The sequence below is a fragment of the Tursiops truncatus genome, chromosome 17 (assembly GCF_011762595.2).
Source record: "Tursiops truncatus isolate mTurTru1 chromosome 17, mTurTru1.mat.Y, whole genome shotgun sequence".
Classification (NCBI taxonomy): Eukaryota; Metazoa; Chordata; class Mammalia; order Artiodactyla; family Delphinidae; genus Tursiops; species Tursiops truncatus.
The window spans coordinates 75213026-75232551 of record NC_047050.1 but is presented as its reverse complement, the minus strand read 5'-3'; the positions used below and the strand labels follow the sequence as shown (position 1 = coordinate 75232551).

The window sequence follows — 19526 nt, the reverse complement described above, 5'->3', positions numbered from 1 at the left end:
ATTTGACCTTAACTACTTCCTTAAAGGCCGTCTCTCCAGATGTAGTCGTCTTCTGAGGTACTGGGTATTAGGACTTCAACAATATAAGTGTGGGGGGTGGGGAGACACAGTTTAGCCCGTAACGTGGAGTATGATCCATCCCATCCCACCCCACCCCACCCCACCCCACCCCGTCCCGTCCTGTCCTGTCCCGTCCTGTGGGATGCTGCTCGCTACCCACTAAACTGATTTTTTTTTTAAAAAAATTTATTTATCAAGCAACCCATACATTGTTAGTATAGACATCGTGCAAGCTTAAAACATATTCAAACATCAAGATCCACATTCAGGGCTTCCCTGGTGGTGCAGTGGTTGAGAGTCCGCCTGCCGATGCAGGGGACGCGGGTTCGTGCCCTGGTCCGGGAAGATCCCACGTACCGCGGAGCGGCTGGGCCTGTGAGCCATGGCCGCTGGGCCTGCGCGCCCGGAGCCTGCGCTCCTCAACGGGAGAGGCCACGGCAGTGAGAGGCCCGCGTATTTTTCTATAAACTTTAAATGGCAGAGCTGTTTTTGTCTTCTTTGTCCAGTGATAACTTTAGACATATTTTCCATTGACAATATCATAAATGCCATAAAGTTCTAAGCAAGTTCTAGAGGCTGGAAGTCTGGGGTCAAGGTGCCAGCGTGGTTGGGCTCTGGTGAGAGCCCTCTTCTTGGCTTGCAGATGGTTGCTTTCTTGTTGTGTCCTCACGTAGCAGAGGAAGAGAAAGAGAAAGAAGAAGAGGAAGAGGAAGAGGTGTAAGAGAGAGAGAGAGAGAGAGAGACTAAACTGATTTTTATGACCCACAAAAAGGTCAAATAGCTTACAGACTGCTACACCCTTACTTCTCTTATAGAATCGGCGATGGGGTTTAAATAGACTGGGCTCCTTTGAAATGAGTCACTTGCAGACCTCCCCAGTGTCCCTTGTGACCTGTGCTCCGCATTTGTTAGCTTCATTTACATGTGTCGCACGTGGACGGAATCAAGCTGTGCGGCCCGTGCAGCCGTCACGTCCTGCTGGTATCCTGCTTCACTGATCTGAGAGAGAAAAAGAAGGCACCAGTTCAGGCTTTTCTGGATCTCATTTTTTTTTTTTTTTTTTTTTTTTTTTTTTTTGGGATCTCATTTTTAAAAAGAGATTGAGATAAATTCACATTAATATTTATCAAGCAGCCTCTCAGTGGCAGAGAACTATTTTAGTGGAAGAAATGGCATATTCCTTAGCAAAATGAATGCAGAGACCCTTGGTAGGACGTGCAGGGTTTAGCTCTTCTCTGGGTGATGACCTCTACAGATAGCCCCCAGCTTTCAGCGAGGAGACCCTAGATGCAGCCCACAGAATACCGACGCCAGGGGACAGAGCACCAGCCCCCGGCTCCTTGGCTTTTTCTGCCTGTGAGCATCCCCGGGGTCTGTGTTACGTAGGCAACTTGAAGCTGTGCCGAGGCCGGGCTGTTGGATGGTTGGTGCCCACCTGGGCTCACGTGGCTGACGGCCGACCCTGGCCGACTGTGGCCCCTGCACATCGGCGAGTCTGTGTTCCTCTCTAATTGTCCCTGTGTCCATTCCACAGCTCTCTTGACGTATCAGTCATGTTTTATGCACATAGCGGGGTAATTTTAGTGGCACTAGGGGAAGGTAGAGGTCCAGGGGCCTGTTTCTCCTGATGTCAAGGTTCTGCTGTCTGCATGAATAACCCCAACAGTGGGAGAAGGGACAGCTCTGTGGGTGTGGGGAGAAGGGTGGTGTTTGATGTGGCTCTAGATGGATTTGGAGGAAATAAAACAACTACACAGAGGGAATTCCCTGGCGGTCCAGTGGTTAGGACTTGGCGCTTTCACTGCCGTGGCCCGGGTTCAGTCCCTGGTCGGGAAACTTAAGATGCCGAAAGCTGCGTGGGGGAGGGACGCTCGGCTGTGGCTGGGCTCTCCCACTCGCAGAGAGAAGACGGGATGGGACCGGCGTGGCAGCAGAGGGGGGGCACGAGCAGAAACAGCTCCTCACCTGCTCTGAGACTGAGTTTGTTCATCTCTAAAGTGGGGGTGATTCAATGATGGAACGAGCCACGCTCCATACCCAGCAGAGCACCTGGCGTTACAGGAAGGCAGTTAGTGTTGACTCCTTCCTTATTGCTTACCTCAAGCCCCCTTTGTTCTGATGTTTTAGACTCTAGTGAGACAAGTTAACAGCATCACCAGCAGCGCCCTGCATGTTGGCTGATGACCATGTGCCTCGTGCTCACAGCCCCTCCTGGGACCCAAGCAGCCCCTGTGCTGCTGAGGAAGCAGGCCCAGGTGCAGGGTGGTGGTGGTGGGGAAGGCAGGTGTCACGGGCACAAACCTGTCCAGCGGGAGGTGGGGCAGAGGGAGGTTCAGATGCAGGTGTGTGAGGCTCCAGTCCACGCGCCCTCCTCTCTTATGTGTTCCCACATCTCTGATGGCCTGATCCCCAGTCTGAGTTCTCAGTTCTGCTTTCCAGATGGAACAGTCCTCATCTTCGCATCTGAGCTGGTGCTCATATGTCGCGATCCCAGACTTCCAAAGCTAGATTAATTCATTTTCTCACTTGCCCAGCCAGTATTTGTTTTTTTAGAGTGTCTGCCTCTTGTATCTTTCCTCAGTTTCAGCACCTTCAAGGTGCAGACACATGACCGGGCTTTGCCTTAACAAGGGTTTCTGGGTCCTGAGAGTGTGTGATAGTCGTGGGCGTGCACTTTCTGTACTCTGTGCCCTTACAGGGGTGAACTGCCCTAATCCTCACAGTTGCCCCAAACGGGTAGCTACTGTTCTTAGGCTTATTTTACAGTGAGACGATTGATGCATAAGGAAATTAGCTAGAATGCCTAAGGTCTGCTATGTGGTATTTGGAGGAGCTGGGACTTGGACCCTGGCCATCTGGCTCTGGAGTCCATGCTCTTGTCCGCCGCTGGCCTCGATCACCTTCTGTTGCCTGAGTGCACGCATTGACGGTTGATCTTGCTGCCCTGCACTGTGACAAGGAGCCAGACCCGCCAAAGGTTGCATTGGGACATCAGACATCACACTTCTGGTTTGCCTCTGTACCAGGGTTATCTACCAACTTAGATACAGTTGTCATTTATTTGAAAGACAAAGATTGGATGAGATAGAAAATGTTAGATTTAATTTATTCAGTTTCTCCTTCATTTTATCGCCAGCTCATTACTTTGCTGCTCAGCCCAAAGAAAATGCATTAGAAATTTGCCACTGTCAGTGTCAGAGTAGATTGAGCCTTGGCCTGGGAAAGGTGCTCTCCTGGGCGTTTCATCCTGATGGGACGGACCCTCACACTCTCGCTTCACTGCGTCCTGGAGCCCAGGGAGGGCAGGAAATCCGAGAAGTGATGCATTTTCCAAACACTGCCGGTGCTCCTTGTTGTCGCGTTCCCATTCTCTGCCTGCAGTTCCACACCAGCTCTCGTGTGCTGCAGAGCAGACAGCGGGGAGCCAGAGGAGCCTGGGGCCAGGAGCCTCACTGCCCTGCAGCTGCAGCTGCCAGCGTTAGGAGTATCTGTAAAAGGAAGTCTTTTGTTGGGCTGTAACTTGTGACTGGTATGTCATAAGATCAAAAAGGTTTTTTTTTTTAGTTTAAATGCTGTGATATGGGAGTGCATTTATTTCATGCACATACTTCTCCTTGGGGAAGAAACCAGAGCAGCTGGAAAAGAAACTTTGGCTTAAAAAATTATGAAATTAATGTTACCCCAAAGGTAATTATTTGAGTTATGAAAAACAAGGTTATTAAAAACTAGAAATTACAAAGTGCATCAATGAGGGTGTACATTTAAAAAAATTCTGTGAAGATTTGTGGTGGGGATTTAAGAGTTAAGCTCTTGTTGTATCAGTATGTACTTGTATTCAAATAAAAATTTGCTATTTTTGATTTCACACAGTTACACATCCGGTCCTGACTTCTGAGCTTCAATTTCTAAGTGAAGGCTGGATGTGTCCTTTGAATGGCCTAGGGCCCTCAGTTGAATTAATTCTTTCCCTTGAGGGTGTTACTGTTTTCTTACCCTTGGAGGCTTGAAGCTTTTGGAGGCATCCTCCAATTGTCCTCCTCCTCCTATATCCTGTGACTTGCTTGGGTGTATTCCGTATCCGTTCTAATGCTTGAGCTTTTCTCCCATGGGATTCCTCCTCCCCCTTCCGCCATCACTGTCCTGGTTCAGACTTCCCTCCCTCCTTCCTTCCTTCCTTCCTTCCCTCCTTCCCTCCCTCCTTCCCTCCTTTCTTCCTTCCTCCCTCCCTCCCTCCCTCCCTTCCTTCCTTCTTTTTAATTTCTAATGTCCATTTGTTTATTTCTTTTACATCTCTTATTGTTTGGCCTGTACTGTTTTTTGTTTTTTGTGTTGTTTTTAGAAAAATAGTTTTAATTGCAGAAAAGTTTTCACATAAAAATAAAATAAGCCTCAGACAGAATAATGGCCATAAAGGCAAAAATGCTGCCTAGTGAGTAGGTTAGATTTTTTTTTTAACATCTTTATTAAAGTATAATTGCTTTACAATGGTGTGTTAGTTTCTGCTGTATCACAAAGTGAATCAGCTATACGTATACATACATATATCCCCATATCCCCTCCCTCTTGGGTCTCCCTCTCACCCTCCGTATCCCACCCCTCTAGGTGGTTGAGTAGGTTAGATTTTAAGGAGAAAATCATTCGATTCATGCCAAAGGCTACAGAAGTATCTTAAATAAAAATTTAATTAATAGAAATTTTACAACCTTTATCTCCTTGAAAACAGCTCACTTTTCCAAGCTGATTTCAGTAATTCCCTCAATGGTCTAAGATTTGCAAGATATACTGGGATAAACTGAGTTGATTCAGACTCATTCTGAATGGGTCCTTTTCTAAAATAGTATTTATTTACACAAGTCTGCTTTTTTTTTTTTTTTAACATCTTTATTGGAGTATAATTGCTTTACAATGGTGTGTTAGTTTCTGCTTTATAAGAAAGTGAATCAGCTATACATATACATATATCCCCATATCCCCTCCCTCTTGCGTCTCCCTCCCACCCTCCTTATCCCACCGTTCTAGGTGGTCACAAAGCACAGAGCTGATCTCCCTGTGCTATGCGGCTACTTCCCACTAGCTATCTGTTTTACATTTGGTAGTGTATATATGTCAATGACACTGTCTCACTTCGTCCCAGCTTACCCTTCCCCCTCCCCGTGTCTTCAAGTCGATTCTCTATGTCTACGTCTTTATTCCTGTCCTGCCCTTAGGTTCATCAGAACCTTTTTTTTTTTTTTAGATTCCATACATAGGTGTTAGCATACAGTATTTGTTTTTCTCTTTCTGACTTACCTCACTCTGTATGACACACTCTAGGTCTATCCACCTCACTACAAATAACTCAATTTCGTTTCTTTTTATGGCTGAGTAATATTCCATTGTATATATGTGCCACATCTTCTTTATCCATTCATCTGTCAATGGACATTTAGCTTGCTTCCATGTCCTGGCAATGGTAAATAGAGCTGCAGTGAACATTGTGGTACATGACTCCTTTTGAATTATGGTTTTCTCAGGGTATATGCCCAGTAGTGGGATTGCTGGGCCATATGGTAGTTCCATCTTTAGTTTTTTAAGGAACCTCTATACTGTTCTCCATAGTGGCTGTATCAATTTACATTCCCATCAACAGTACAAGAGGGTTCCCTTTTCTCCACACCCTCTCCAGCATTTATTGTTTGTAGATTTTTTGATAATGGCCATTCTGAGTGGTGTGAGGTGCTACCTCATTGTAGTTTTGATTTGCATTTCTCTAATGATTAGTGATGTTGAGCATCCTTTCATGTGTTTGTTGGCAATCTGTATATCTTCTTTGGAGGAATGTCTATTTAGGTCTTCTGCCCATTTTTGGATGGGGTTGTTTGTTTTTTTGATATTGAGCTGCATGAGCTGCTTGTATATTTTGGAGATTAATCCTTTGTCAGTTGCTTCTTTTGCAAATTTTTTCTCCCATTCTGAGGATTGTCTTTTCATCTTCTTTATGGTTTCCTTTGCTGTGCAAAAGCTTTTAAGTTTCATTAGGTCCCATTTGTTTACTTTTGTTTTTATTTCCATTTCTCTAGAAGGTGGGTCAAAAAGGATCTTGCTGTGATTTATGTCATACAGTGTTCTGCCTATGTTTTCCTCTAAGAGTTTTATAGTGTCTGGCCTTCCATTTAGGTCTTTAATCCATTTTGAGTTTATTTTTTTGTATGGTGTTAGGGAGTGTTCTAATTTCATTCTTTTACATGTAGCTTTCTAGTTTTCCCAGCACCACTTACTGAAGAGGCTATCTTTTCTCCATTGTATATTTTTGCCTACTTTATCAAAGATAAGGTGACCATACGTGCGTGGACTTATCTCTGGGCTTTCTATCTTGTTCCATTGATCTATATTTCTGTTTTTGTGCCAGTACCATACTGTTTTGATTACTGTAGCTTTGTAGTATAGTCTGAAGTCCAGGAGCCTGATTCCTCCAGCTCCCGTTTTCTTTCTCAAGATTGCTTTGGCTATATGGGGTCTTTTGTGTTTCTGTACAAATTGTGCAATTTTCTGTTCTAGTTCTGTGAGAAATGCCATTGGTAGTTTGATAGGGATTGCACTGAATCTGTAGATTGCTTTGGGTAGTATAGTCATTTCCACAATGTTGATTCTTCCAATCCAAGAACATGGTATATCTCTCCATCTGTTTGTATCATCTTTAATTTCTTTCATCAGTGTCTTATAGTTTTCTGCATACAGGTCTTTTGTCTCTTTAGGTAGGTTTATTCCTAGGTATTTTATTCTTTTTGTTGTAATGGTAAATGGGAGTGTTTCCTTAACTTCTCTTTCAGATTATTCATCATTAGTGTATAGGAATGCAAGCGATTTCTGTGCGTTATTTTTGTATCCTGGTACTCTACCAAATTCATTGATTAGCTGTAGCAGTTTTCTGGTGGCATCTTTAGGATTCCCTAGGTATAGTATCATGTCATCTGCAAACAGTGACAGCTTTACTTCTTCTTTTCCGATTTGGATTCCTTTTCTTTCTTTTTCTTCTCTGATTGCTGTGGCTAAAACTTCCAGAACTATGTTGAATAATAGTGGTGAGAGTGGGCAACCTTGTCTTGTTCCTGATCTCAGAGAAAATGGTTTCAGTTTTTCACCATTGAGAACGATGTTGGCTGTGGGTTTGTCATATATGGCCTCTATTAAGTTGAGGTAAGTTCTCTCTATGCCTACTTTCAGGAGAGTTTTTATCATAAATGGGTGTTGAATTTTGTCGAAAGCTTTCTCTGCATCTATTGAGATGACCATATGGTTTTTGTCCTTCAGTTGTTAACATGGTGTATCACATTGATTGATTTGTGTATATTGAAGAATCCTTGCATTCCTGGGATAAACCCCACTTGATCATGGTGTATGATCCTTTTAAATTGCTGTTGGATTCTGTTTGCTAGTATTTTGTGGAGGAGTTTTGCATCTATGTTCGTCAGTAATATTGGCCTGTAGTTTTCTTTTTTTGTGACATCTTTGGTTTTGGTATCAGGGTGATGGTGGCTTCATAGAATGAGCTTGGGCATGTTCCTCTCTATGCTATATTTTGGAATGGTTTTAGAAGGATAGGTATTAGCTCTTCTCTAAATGTTTGATAGAATTCACCTGTGAAGCCGTCTGGTCCTGGGCTTTTGTTTGTTAGAAGATTTTTAATCACAGTTTCAATTTCAGTGTTTGTGATTGGTCTGTTTATATTTTCTGTTTCGTCTTGGTTCAGTCTTGGAAGGTTGTGCTTTTCTAAGAATGTGTCCATTTCTTCCAGGTTGTCCATTTTATTGGCATATAGTTGCTTGTAGTAATCTCTCATGAGCCTTCGTATTTCTGCAGTGTCAGTTGTTACTTCTTTTTCATTTCTAATTCTGTTGATTTGAGTCTTCTCCCTTTTTTCCTTGATGAGTCTGGCTAATGGTTTATCAATTTTGTTTATCTTCTCTAAGAACCAGCTTTTAGTTTTATTGATCTTTGCTATTGTTTCCTTCATTTCTTTTTCATTTATTTCTGATCTGATCTTTATGATTTCTTTCCTTCTGCTAACTTTGGGTTCTTTTTGTTCTTCTTTCTCTAATTGCTTTAGGTATAAGGTTAGGTTGTTTATTTGAGATGTTTCTTGTTTCTTGAAGTAGGATTATATGGCTATAAACTTCCCTCTTAGAACTGTTTTTGCTGCATCCCACAGGTTTTGGGTCGTCATGTTTTCATTGTCATTTGTTTGTAGGTATTTTTTGATTTCCTCTTTGATGTCTTCAGTGATCTCCTGGTTACTTAGTAGTGTATTGTTTAACCTCCATGTGTTTGTATTTTTTTACAGTTTTTTTTCCTGTAATTGATATCTAATCTCATAGACTTGTGGTCAGAAAAGATACTTGATACGATTTCAATTTTCTTAAATTTACCAAGGCTTGATTTATGACCCAAGATATGGTCTATCCTGGAGAATGTTCCATGAGCACTTGAGGAGAAAGTGTAATCTGCTGTTTTTGCATGGGATGTCCTATACATATCAATTAAGTCCATCTTGTTTAATGTGTCATTTAAAGCTTGTGTTTCCTTATATATTTTCAGTTTGGATGATCTGTCCATTGGTGAAAGTGGGGTATTGAAGTCTCCTACTATGATTGTGTCACTGTTGCTTTCCCCTTTTATGGCTGTTAGCATTTGCCTTATGTATTGAGGTGCTCCTATGTTGGGTGCATAAATATTTACAATTGTTATATCTTCTTCTTGGATCGATCCCTTGATCATTATGTAGTGTCCTTCTTTGTCTCTTCTAATAATATTTATTTTAAAGTATATTTTGTCTGATGAGGATTGCTACCCCAGGTTTCTTTTGATTTCCATTTGCATGGAATATCTTTTTCCATTCCCTCACTTTCAGTCTGTATGTGTCCCTAGGTCTGAAGTGGGTCTCTTGTAGACAGCATATATATGGGTCTTGTTTTTGTATCCATTCATCCAGTGTATGTCTTTTGGTTGGAGCATTTAATCCATTTACTTGTAAGGTAGTTATTGATATGTATGTTCCCATTACCAGTTTCTTAATTGTTTTGGGTTTGTTATTGTAGGTCTTTTCGTTCCCTTGTGTTTCCAGCCTAGAGAAGTTCCTTTAGCATTTGTTGTAAAGCTGGTTTGGTGGTGCTGAGTTCTCTTAGCTTTTGTTTGTCTGTAAAGGTTTTAATTTCTCCGTCGAATCTGAATGAGATCCTTGCTGGGTAGAGTAACCTTGGTTGTAGATTTTTCCCTTTCATCACTTTAAATATGTCCTTTCACTCCTTTCTGGCTTGCAGAGTTTCTGCTGAAAAATCAGCTGTTAACCTTATGTGTATTCTGTTGTATGTTATTTGTTGCTTTTCCCTTGCTTCTTTTAATTACTTTTTTTTGTTTAATTTTTGATAGTTTGATTAATATGTGTTTTGGCGTGTTTCTCGTTGTGTTTATCCTGTATGGTACTCGCTGTGCTTCCTGGACTTGACTATTTCTTTTCTCATGCTACAGAAGTTTTCGACTGTAATCTCTTCAAATATTTTCTCAGACCCTTTCTTTTTCTCTTCTTCTTCTGGGACTCCTATAATTCGAATGTTGGTGCATTTAATGTTGTCTCAGAGGTCTCTGAGACTGTCCTCAATTCTTTTCATCCTTTTTTCTTTATTCTGCTCTCTGGCCGTTATTTCCACCATTTTATCTTCCAGCTCACTTATCTGTTCTTCTGCCTCATTTATTCTGTTATTGATTCCTTCTAGAGTATTTTTGATTTCAGTAATTGTGTTGTTCATCATTGTTTGTTTGCTCTTTAGTTCTAGATCCTTGTTAAATGTTTCTTGTATTTTCTCCATTCTTTTTCCGAGATTTTGGATCATCTTCAGTATCATTACTGTGAATTCTTTTTCAGGTAGGTTGCCTATTTCATCTTCATTTATTTGGTCTTGTAGGTTTTTTCTTGCTCCTTTGTAATATATTTTTTTGTCGTTTCTTTTTTTTTTTTTTTTTTTCGGATGGGTGGTGCTGTATTCCTGTTGTACTGTTTTTTTTTGCCTGAGACGTCCAGTACTGGAGTTTGCAGGCATTTGGATAGAGCTGGGTCTTGGTGCTGAGATGAGGTCCTCTGGGAGGCCTCACTCCAGTTGATATTCCCTGGGGTCTGAGTTTCCCTGTTAGTCCAGCGGTTTGGACTTGGAGCTCCCACCACAGGAGCTTGGGCCCGACCTCTGGCCTGGGAACCAAGATCCCGCAAGCTTGAAGACAATGTGGGCAGTTGAAGTAAGGACAGGAAATTCCTGTACTGTGTTTTTTAATCAATATTTTTTAAAGTTGAAGTATAGTTGATATACAGTGTTGTGTTAATTTCTGCTGTGCAGCAAAGGGATTCAGTTATACATATATATATGCATTCTTTTTTTAATATTCTTTTCTGTTGTAGTTTATCATAGGATATTGAATGTAGTTCTCTGTGCTCTACAGTAGGACCTTTTTATTTATCCATTCTGTATATAAAAGCTAGATTTTCAACACCTATTTCTTGGATTGGTGCAGTAGACTCCTAACATCATGTCCTATTCCTTCCTTTGCTCTTTTGATCCATTCTTCACACTGGAACCAGAATTATCTCCCTGAAGCACAAACTAAATCACATCCTTCTGCCCCTTAAGAAACTTGCAGTGACTGACTGTCCTCCGTCTAGTAAATTCTCAGCTCCATCTCAAGGATGCTCAGATTTGATTCAAACCATCTTTTTAGCCTAATTTCATACTTTCTCTATCTACATAATCTGTATTTCATATATATTGGGACTTGTAATATCATATGTTTTTTCATGCTGTTCTATGGTAGCTTGCTCTCTCCTTGTACTTTTCCTGTTTCCCATGTTATTAAGAGGGTAATAATTCTTTCCTCTTCACCTCCTCATTACCTTGCTTAGTTCTCAATTAAGCACCATTACATTATGTCCTGAGATCAATTTCGCCATCTGGTTCCCTCACTAGATTGCAGGCTCCTTGGGGATCAGACTATGTCTTACTTATACACCTTTCATCTTTTGTCATTTGGGACAATGCTTTTACCAAGAAGATGGTCAATAAATGCGGAACTGAATTAACTTAACACTACCTTTCCTAAATTATTTCTTAGTATGTATTTGTTGAGACCCCACCAGTCGTAGAAGGAGGCTGAGGAGTTAGGAGATCTTGTTGTCCTTGAAGATGTGGGGATCCTGCTGAGTGCTTTAAGGCTGGGCTTTTCCTTTTATAGGGCAGATACTCGATATTTGTTAAAGGAATGTTGACTGAAATACGAAATAGTTTTAGAAGAAAGGGTGCTGGCTGAGCCTGGCAACTGGTTACAAATGAGAGCCTGGTGGAAGTGGAAGGCACACTGAGCTAGAATAAAACCTTTCTAAGCTTCAGTTTGCTAACCTGTAAAACAGGGAGAGCAGGGGCACCTCCTCCTTTAGGTTTTCGGATGATTTAATGAGATAAGACGTGGAGGGTGCTGCGCACAGTGCCTGGCGTGTAGTAAGTCCTCGTTAAATGTTGGCCGCTGCTGCTGCTCTGGTTTCTAAGCATTGCCAAGGGCAGCTGTGGGGCTGGGAAGGGCTGTACATGTCCCTACAGTAGACACCTCTGTCAGATTGGGGAACCTCAAAAGCTCCTGATTGATGTTGTAGGGTGCTACTTTCTTCACTCCTGTGTAATGTTGATAAATAAGCCCTGGTTTTTCTTTAGAAAACTTCCTGAAAACTCAATTTTGAGTAGTTTTGGAATAATTGTTATTATACATATAATGTATGTTCCTTTTAGAAGTCTTGAAATGTATAAGCAGAAAGGAAAAAATTGTGTATAATCCTACATGGGCAAACACACACACTGTTAACGTTTTAATGTATTTCTTTTGTTTCATTTTCTATTTAAAACAAATTGGATTGATTTTTGAAATTTCATTTATTTCAAAAATATTATCTTGAATTCTGATTTTCCATGTATTGTAAGACATTTTTCATATCACTGCACTCTTTATAAATGCCGTTTTTAATGATTGCATAAATTTGCATTATGTTTCTGCACCATGGCTTATCCAACCATTACTTCATAATTGGATGTGCAGATTCTTTCTAATTATTTATTAAGTGTCTATTCTTAAGATCATTTTCCCTTCTGGGAGTTATATTGAGATCTCTAGAGATATTTAAAATTTTTCTAGGTAGCATTTTAAATAGATGGTTAAGTAAAAGATGATGGCTTAACATCATTGCCTTTCGTTTTGGTAGAGCGTGTTTATATACTTGAAAAGAACAAGGGAAAATATTTAGTCTCCTTGTCTACTTGAATGATTGCTTCTCCGGGCCTCCGACCTGTCACTATGTAAATTAAGTGAAAAACAAGTATAAAGCAACACTGATGGGAAGCAGTTACTGTGGCTCAGTGCAGGTTTATCTGATTCAATCAGCCTCCTGTTACGGAGAGGCCTGTTTTCTTGGTACATGACAGGGCTTATTCTGTACCTGCTGGTTTGGCAAGATCATTCACCTTCGTGGTGGTGGCACGTGACTCTTTCAACCTTTGTAGTTGGACCGTTATGCTGCCTGGATGTATTTGCAGAGTGAAGAAAAGCCAGGTTGATTTTTCTTGCTTGTCAGGTGCTCAACTTGCTGGATATGACGTTTCAAGATATCTGTGTTTTCTTCTGTATTTTCACATATTGAGGCAATCTGGGTGGGCAGCGCAATGAAATGGAAAAAGCAAAAAGTTTGAGCTCATAGCTCTGAGTATGAATATAATTTAGCCACTTATTACTGGCATGACCCCAGGAGAGCTCACGTGACCATTCCAAGCCTCAAATTCCCTATCTGTAAAATGGGCACAGTGATGCCCAAGGAAGTCACTCTGAATGGTGGAAAGAGAACTAGGTGTGAGGACCCCGGACTTGAAATCTCAGCCTGCTCACTGGCCATGTGACCTCAGAAAAGAGATCTGGGGGACTTCCCTGGTGGTCCAGTAGTTAAGACTCTGCTCCCAATGCAGGGGGCCTGGGTTCGATCCCTGGTCAGGGAACTAGATCCCACACACAGCAACTAAGACCCAGCACAGCTAAATAAGTAAATAAATAAATAACAGAGCCCCCAAAAACCAACACCACTATCACAGAAAGAAATGATAATTCTTTAATAATTCATTAAAACATTAAAAAAAAAAGAGAGGTCTGGGATCTTGGCTCCTAAGTGTTCTTATCCCTACAGTAGGGCTAGGGGTAGCATGTTGCTTACTGGGTAAGTGGTACCGTTGAGTGGGACAATGCAGGGGAAGCCCCCTTGGACACGTACCTGGCTTTTATGCTGCTGCCTGTCGGTGCTTTAACTCACTGCCCAGGGGACCAGCCATCGCCTACTCACTTCCCGCCTGATTCTTAATTTGCTGCTGTTGGGTTCCTGCACCCACTAGTTTCTTTTGAAGGTAGCAGATGAGCATGTAACTCCCACATGTGGCGATGGGTTTTTAGTCTCATCCTAATTGACCTTTCTATCCCTTTCACCTCCATTTCTCTTCTTTCCAGAAAAACTCATCTTTGGGCTTCTTGAGTCTCATCCTGAGCTTCTAGGATTGTTTCTTTTCAAACCCATTTACTGGTTCTTTTCTCACTGCGCTTAACCTCTGTGTTCCCCAGGGCATTGTCCTCAGACCCTCTGTTTTTCTCCTGTCACCTTTACACTTCACCTGGGAAATGTTATCTTTGCTGATTTTTGTGGTGCTTGGGATTCCGTCTTGTTCTGAGTCTACTTTCCGAATCATCGTCCAACAGCTTTTTGGGTCTTTTCATCCTTCTGGGTAGTACCTGCATGCTTCACATTCGACATGTCTAAACCACTGTCTTCAGATCAGAGGACCCCTGACTTTTCTCTTATCCTGGGTTTGCATCTTGGTCAATGACCCTGTCCTCCACCTGTCACTCCAAGCCCTTCTCTTTCTCCTTTTCTGCCTTTATTTAGGAGAATAAAATATTTTCTGTGTTCTATTTTGTCTTCTCTATTGACTTTAAAGCCACATCTCTATTTTTTTCTTACTTGCTCTAGAGATTACAGTGTGCATCTCTGACCACAGTCTACCTTCAGGTAATATTATACTACTTCCCTTTTTGTACTTGGTGTATTAAAGAACAGTGGAGAGTGAGGTGAATAATACTGACCCTTAGAGAAAGGCGCTGCCTCTTGTGTCGGCTTCACTGTCGGATCCTTGCCAGTCTGATGTGTAGCTGAGCTGGGGGTAGGCTTTGCTGTGGCTCGCTGATAGCTCATGGCGTTTGGAGGGTGGGGTCAGGATTAGACCTTTTACGGGGCGTGGGCTGTGGGTGCAGGGGAGACTGGGGGGGGGTCCCCCTGTGCTTTACAGCCAGCTGCCGGCTTTCCCACCACAGGCCATCGTTCTCTGCTCTAAGCCAGGCGGCACGGTTGGTGGGTTTAGTGGGGCTCTCTTTGGTCTCCAGTCCCACGTCTGGCTTTCTGCATTCTGTGTGCTTCCTCTCCGCCCTGCCCCAGCTTTCTGTAGGCCACTTTCTTGCACGCAGTGAACGTCCCTAGTGCCTTGGAGGGATTTCTTTCAGCTTCTCTGTCCTGCTCCGGCCTTTGATGGCCTTGGCCTTGGAGGAAGGGGTCCCTCTCGTTCTCCTGCCCCGGGCTCAGCAGACCTCTCTGCTTTCACTTGGAGAAAGTGCGTTGCACCTCAGTGCACCTCTCAGCTCTTCTGGCTTGCCCAGATTTCTGCGGGCAGCTGCCTTACATCTGGGGAAGGTTCTGAGAACCTCAGGAGGGGGTCTTCCTCTCAGCCCCCAGCCTGCAGTGTGCTACACCCTCTGCGAAGGCCCAGGGAAAGGATGAGTGTGTAGACTTGCTTGGTGGCTGGGTTCCTGTGAGTTGGAATCCATTGTCCCCACCATGGGCAGTTGGGAGTAGTTTGTGAACAGTTCAGCTCTTTTCTCCTTCCCTTCCTCTTTGTCTGACTCCCCATTTCCTCCTACTGCTCTGCCAGGGACGAAAGCAGCTGTGGGTCTTCTCTCCTGGGAAGGCTTGCCGCTCTCCAGAATTTAGTTCATTTACGTTCCCCTTCTGATGGATTTTGAAAAGGCCCCTTTTATACCTCATGCAGCTGTCCCCGTGGTGTGGCAAGGCCATCTGGTGTCACCCTTTCCGTTTGACCTGCCCTCTCTTCTGAGTCACTTTCAGATGGATTTGGCAGCCTTCAGGCCTGCAGAGCTGACTGGAAAAAGCCCCAGGGGAACCCGTGCAGCGAGTCTGGGCACCCGGCTCCTCCCGGGCACCTGGCTCCGGGCCCGCTGGCTCGGTGACATGCGGTTGCTCTCCCTGCCCCATGAGGAAGCCGCGGGCTCTCCTGGCTGCTCAGCCTCTTGGCGGTGGTTCTCTCCATGCCTAGAATCCACACACGCTCCCAGGGACAAAGTGGATGCAGGAAGGGGGTTCATCTTCATGAGTGCCCCTTCCCTCTGGACTCTCAAATCTTTGTTGCCTTGACAACTCTCCAGTGCCCCTCCTCTTCTGTAATACTTTTGTTGTGGCTCTTTTAGTTCTTGGTGGCAGTGTTGTTTGCTGTGAGCTACTCCAGGAGTGGAAGTTGTCACAGTGGTGTTTGTAGTGGAGATTAACGTTTTCACTGGCAGTGAGGTGCTGTCGGATGAACAGGTGTAGTGTTACAGAGATCCCGGATTGAGGGTGATCCCCACCTTCCCAGACTACTAGTTTTGTAGCTTTGAGCTAATCACTGCCTCTTCCTGAAGCTCACTTATGTCTTAGTAAAATGGCATCACATACACTATTTGTGAGTGGAGAATCATAATCTTCACAATCCCTAATGTCCCTAACGTCCAGTATGCGTAATTGTGGGTAAGGACTGCAAGTATTTCTGCAGCGCTTTGTGCTAAGAACAGTGCTGGCCCCTGTGGACGTGCTGTAGAAGTGAAAACTGCCTGCAGCAGACCTGAGCTTAGTCTGTCATTCTTTGTCTGAGTGTTTCTACATTTCTTTCCTTGGACACGAAGCCTCCTTTTCTGCCCAGCAACTGTGTATTCATCATCTGTTGTTAGTAGTGAAATTTCTACAGCAACTGTCACAAGCCTCTGAGGAGTCCTGTGTTCCAGAGAAGGTCCCGCATTGTAGACCTGTGTGAAGTATCAAGATTTGACAGTCAGTGTACCGCAAAGCCTGTACCGTCCTCGCCTGCGGCAGTCCCGTCGCCGTTCCCATGCAGGTCCCCGTGCTGCCGCACCATTCAGCCCTTGATGTCCACAGACGTTACCAGCCTTAGCCGATTCCCTCTCGCACGTGCTTCAGACAGCTTCTCCGTCAAGTTCTCTTGTGTATGTACAGCTTATAATGATATGTCTTTATTCATCCTCTGTCCGTATTTTTGTCATATTTTCCTTAAAACATAGCAAAACGTCCAAATAACGCACTCATTGTTTTTGCTCTGAGTCCCAGGACCCTTGGCAAAGACCAGATGTTGCCTCTTCTATAAAACCTTCTTTGGCCAAATTACATGTCTCGTGTGCTCTTCTCCCAGACTTTGATCCTGCCTCTGTAAAGTCACTGATAAGGAGCCGTAATGTCCTCTTTTGACATTGTGTGCTCTTTCAACTTGGGACACCCCAAAAGTAGAGCCTGTCGTGCTTCTGTGTCCCTGGTGCTCAATGCTGTGGGCGCCTCGTAGGTGTTTGATGAAAGCTGAGTGGATGAGGGCTTGAATGAGTAAAGTCAGGTAAGGTTAAACGAAGAGGAAGGAAAACAGTAACTTGGTGAGTGAAGAAAAAGTGATACGAGTAGTAGTGAGTGGTGGAATGCATCACATGATTATTTCAGCTGCTTGTTGAAGTAGAAAATACCTGGAGAAGAATCACCTCGGTGGGGGCCACGGTCCTTAGTATCGACACGTAGCACCCAGAGCTCCTTTGTGGTTCCCACCGCGGTAAGGTGCACAAAGAAAAGGTGAGGAGGTGGTCAGCCTGCACAGCCTGGCTTCTGTTGGTGAATCAATGGCTGTTTCTCTCATTTTATTATTTTATTTTACTCTTGCCCACAGATTGATTCTGTCCTACCTCTTTGGATAAATGAGGCCAGCCGACTAACACATAGCTCTTTAACACCTTTTGTCATCTAAATACTCTTGACAAATTAGGGGAAAACCAAAAAAGGTGACAAGATGCTTTCCCTTTAAGGAACTTGTAGTCCAATGACCTTGATTTTTAGCTGTCAGAACTTAAACAAAATTTAAAGAAAAAATCACAGTCTCACCACTTAAAAAATTTGGTAAGTGGACCTGTGTTTTGTCAAGACCTAGAGAGACAAGGAGAATCTGGTGGCGTTGAGCACCCAGCCTCCAGATTCCGATCTCTAAACACTGAAAGGATCCTGCGCTCCTTGGAAAATAGATTCTAGACCTGAGGCTGGAAATGAGCTAGAAAGATAGCAAGCTGTTGACAATCTTGGGCCTTCTCTAAAGACATAGGAACCAACCTGCAAGGGCTGCCGAACATGGGACAGTTTGAACATCAAAAAAGAATGTGATGGAAGCCAACTGAAATACCAAATATATAAAAATCCACCAGTGCATAGTGATACTGAGTCATATACGACTTACTGGTCATCTTTGGAGGTGGTAGGGACACCAGTTCTCTCTCCAGTAAATGAAGGGACAGACTCATTTGTCAGCCCTCCTTTCTGTGTCGTCTGTTTCAGGATCACCAAACGGTTGATGAGGGAAAATCCTTTTTAATTAGAGAATTAAAAAATTACCACTTTAGAATCCTTGATAAAAATAGATCTGGGCAACAACATACAGCAGGTGCTCAGCTCTGTCAGGAGGAAGGTTGATGAGAACTTTCTAACGGATGGACCACACTGACAATTGAACATAAGCATTTAACCCTGGAAACCCCACTAAAGTGACAGTGAAGTTGTCAGGTAGTGGGAAGGCAGGGAAGAGGCCCCAGAAGGCAGCGGTGCTCTGGGGGTGATGTGACGAGGGCCGTGACGGTGGGAGAATTAGCTGTAAAGCATCTCATGAGTTGATTGTGTCCCCAGATCTCCTTCTCTGCTCCGGAAGCAGGTGGCTGTCCCTCTGCCGTCTCCGCAGAAGATTAGTATTTCGCCTGACGGAGTAAAAAGAAAGCATATGTGCTGGAGTCACAGGCACAGCTGGAGAGCAGGGCCCTGTTGAAACCGAGGGGACTAAATGCATATGGGGCGTTGACCGCTTCACCTGGCTTCCACAGCCAGTCTTATACCCCACATGGGAAAGTCTTCCAGGGAACAGTGCCCAGAAGAAGAGGCTAAAGTACAGACACGGGAGATTCCCAGAAGGAGATCCTGCAGTGCGTCCCCACGTGTCCGTCCTGTTCTGTGCAGCCAGCTGAGCAGAACACCCCGGGTACTGTTCCTTCTTGGGTAACTTTGCAGGTGGCACCGGGCATCATTAATAGGTTCATTCCTTTCTTCATTTCAGCAGGGTTTACTGGGAGGGCATAATTCAGCCTTATAATAAGGTACCTAAACCACGAGTGCTCTACCCAACATTAGGCAAATTAGGTCACTTATATGTTATCAGCGGGAGCCCCTTGGGAGATTTGTCACCTGTAAATTGAAGATGATTTGATTATTTAAAGAATTTTGTTCATGCTGCAAATTAACATTACTGTGTCGTATCTAGATTAATTCTGGTTGCTTTTCTGCCCCCCTGCTCTCTAAGGAATGATGCTTAGACACAGAAAAGCCCTGTGGCACAGTTAACCCATTAATGTATGTGCCTGAGATCTAGGCATTCTCTGCCTGGATCTTGTTTTGTATGGTCGCCGGTCAGTGGAGCCAGCAGCCTCACCGCGCAGCCTGCACCACTCTCTGTGACGTCCTCGAATTCCCTGCAGGCACCGGTATGACAGTGGTGACAGTGCCATCGTTCCTCTGAGCTCAGTCTCATGTCCACCAGCCACTGTTTTTAATTCACCCTTAGAAATTCTTTAGATGGGAGGTTAAGGTTTCCCATCAGGTGGTCACACCACAGATGGGGAAAGACCAAGCCATGTACTGGAACCTGGTCTAACTTCATGGCCCAGAGTCTCGCCCCCATGGCTGTGCCGCTCTGTCCCTCTTCTCTCCAGGTCCTCCACCCTCCCTGCCAGCAGTGACAGGAAACAGGCCAGGAGTGAACCCCCGATCCCTGACTCCTTAATTCTTCCAAACAGTGTGGGAGTGTGGAGATCACAGGCTGAGGGCCAAACACGGGATTTTTGACACGACTTTAACTTCAGTTGGGCTCGGTTTTCTCGTTTGCAAAATGGGCACAGTGATGCCTGCCTTTCCGAGTTACTTCGAGTTTTCCAGCTGGAAGCGCCCTTGAGCTCCGGAGTGTTACAGAGCCCGTGAGCACGTGTCTAGGGTGCGTCATGGGTGATAAGCAAACATTATTCAC

At 43.9% G+C, this 19526-nt stretch overlaps 1 protein-coding gene across 3 annotated transcripts in view; it reads left to right on the top strand.

Moving 5' to 3' along the window:
- The window catches only part of TRAPPC9 (trafficking protein particle complex subunit 9), a 499958-nt gene that overhangs the window by 85529 nt on the left and 394903 nt on the right, over positions 1-19526 (top strand). The gene's annotated exons all lie outside the window — the stretch shown is intronic.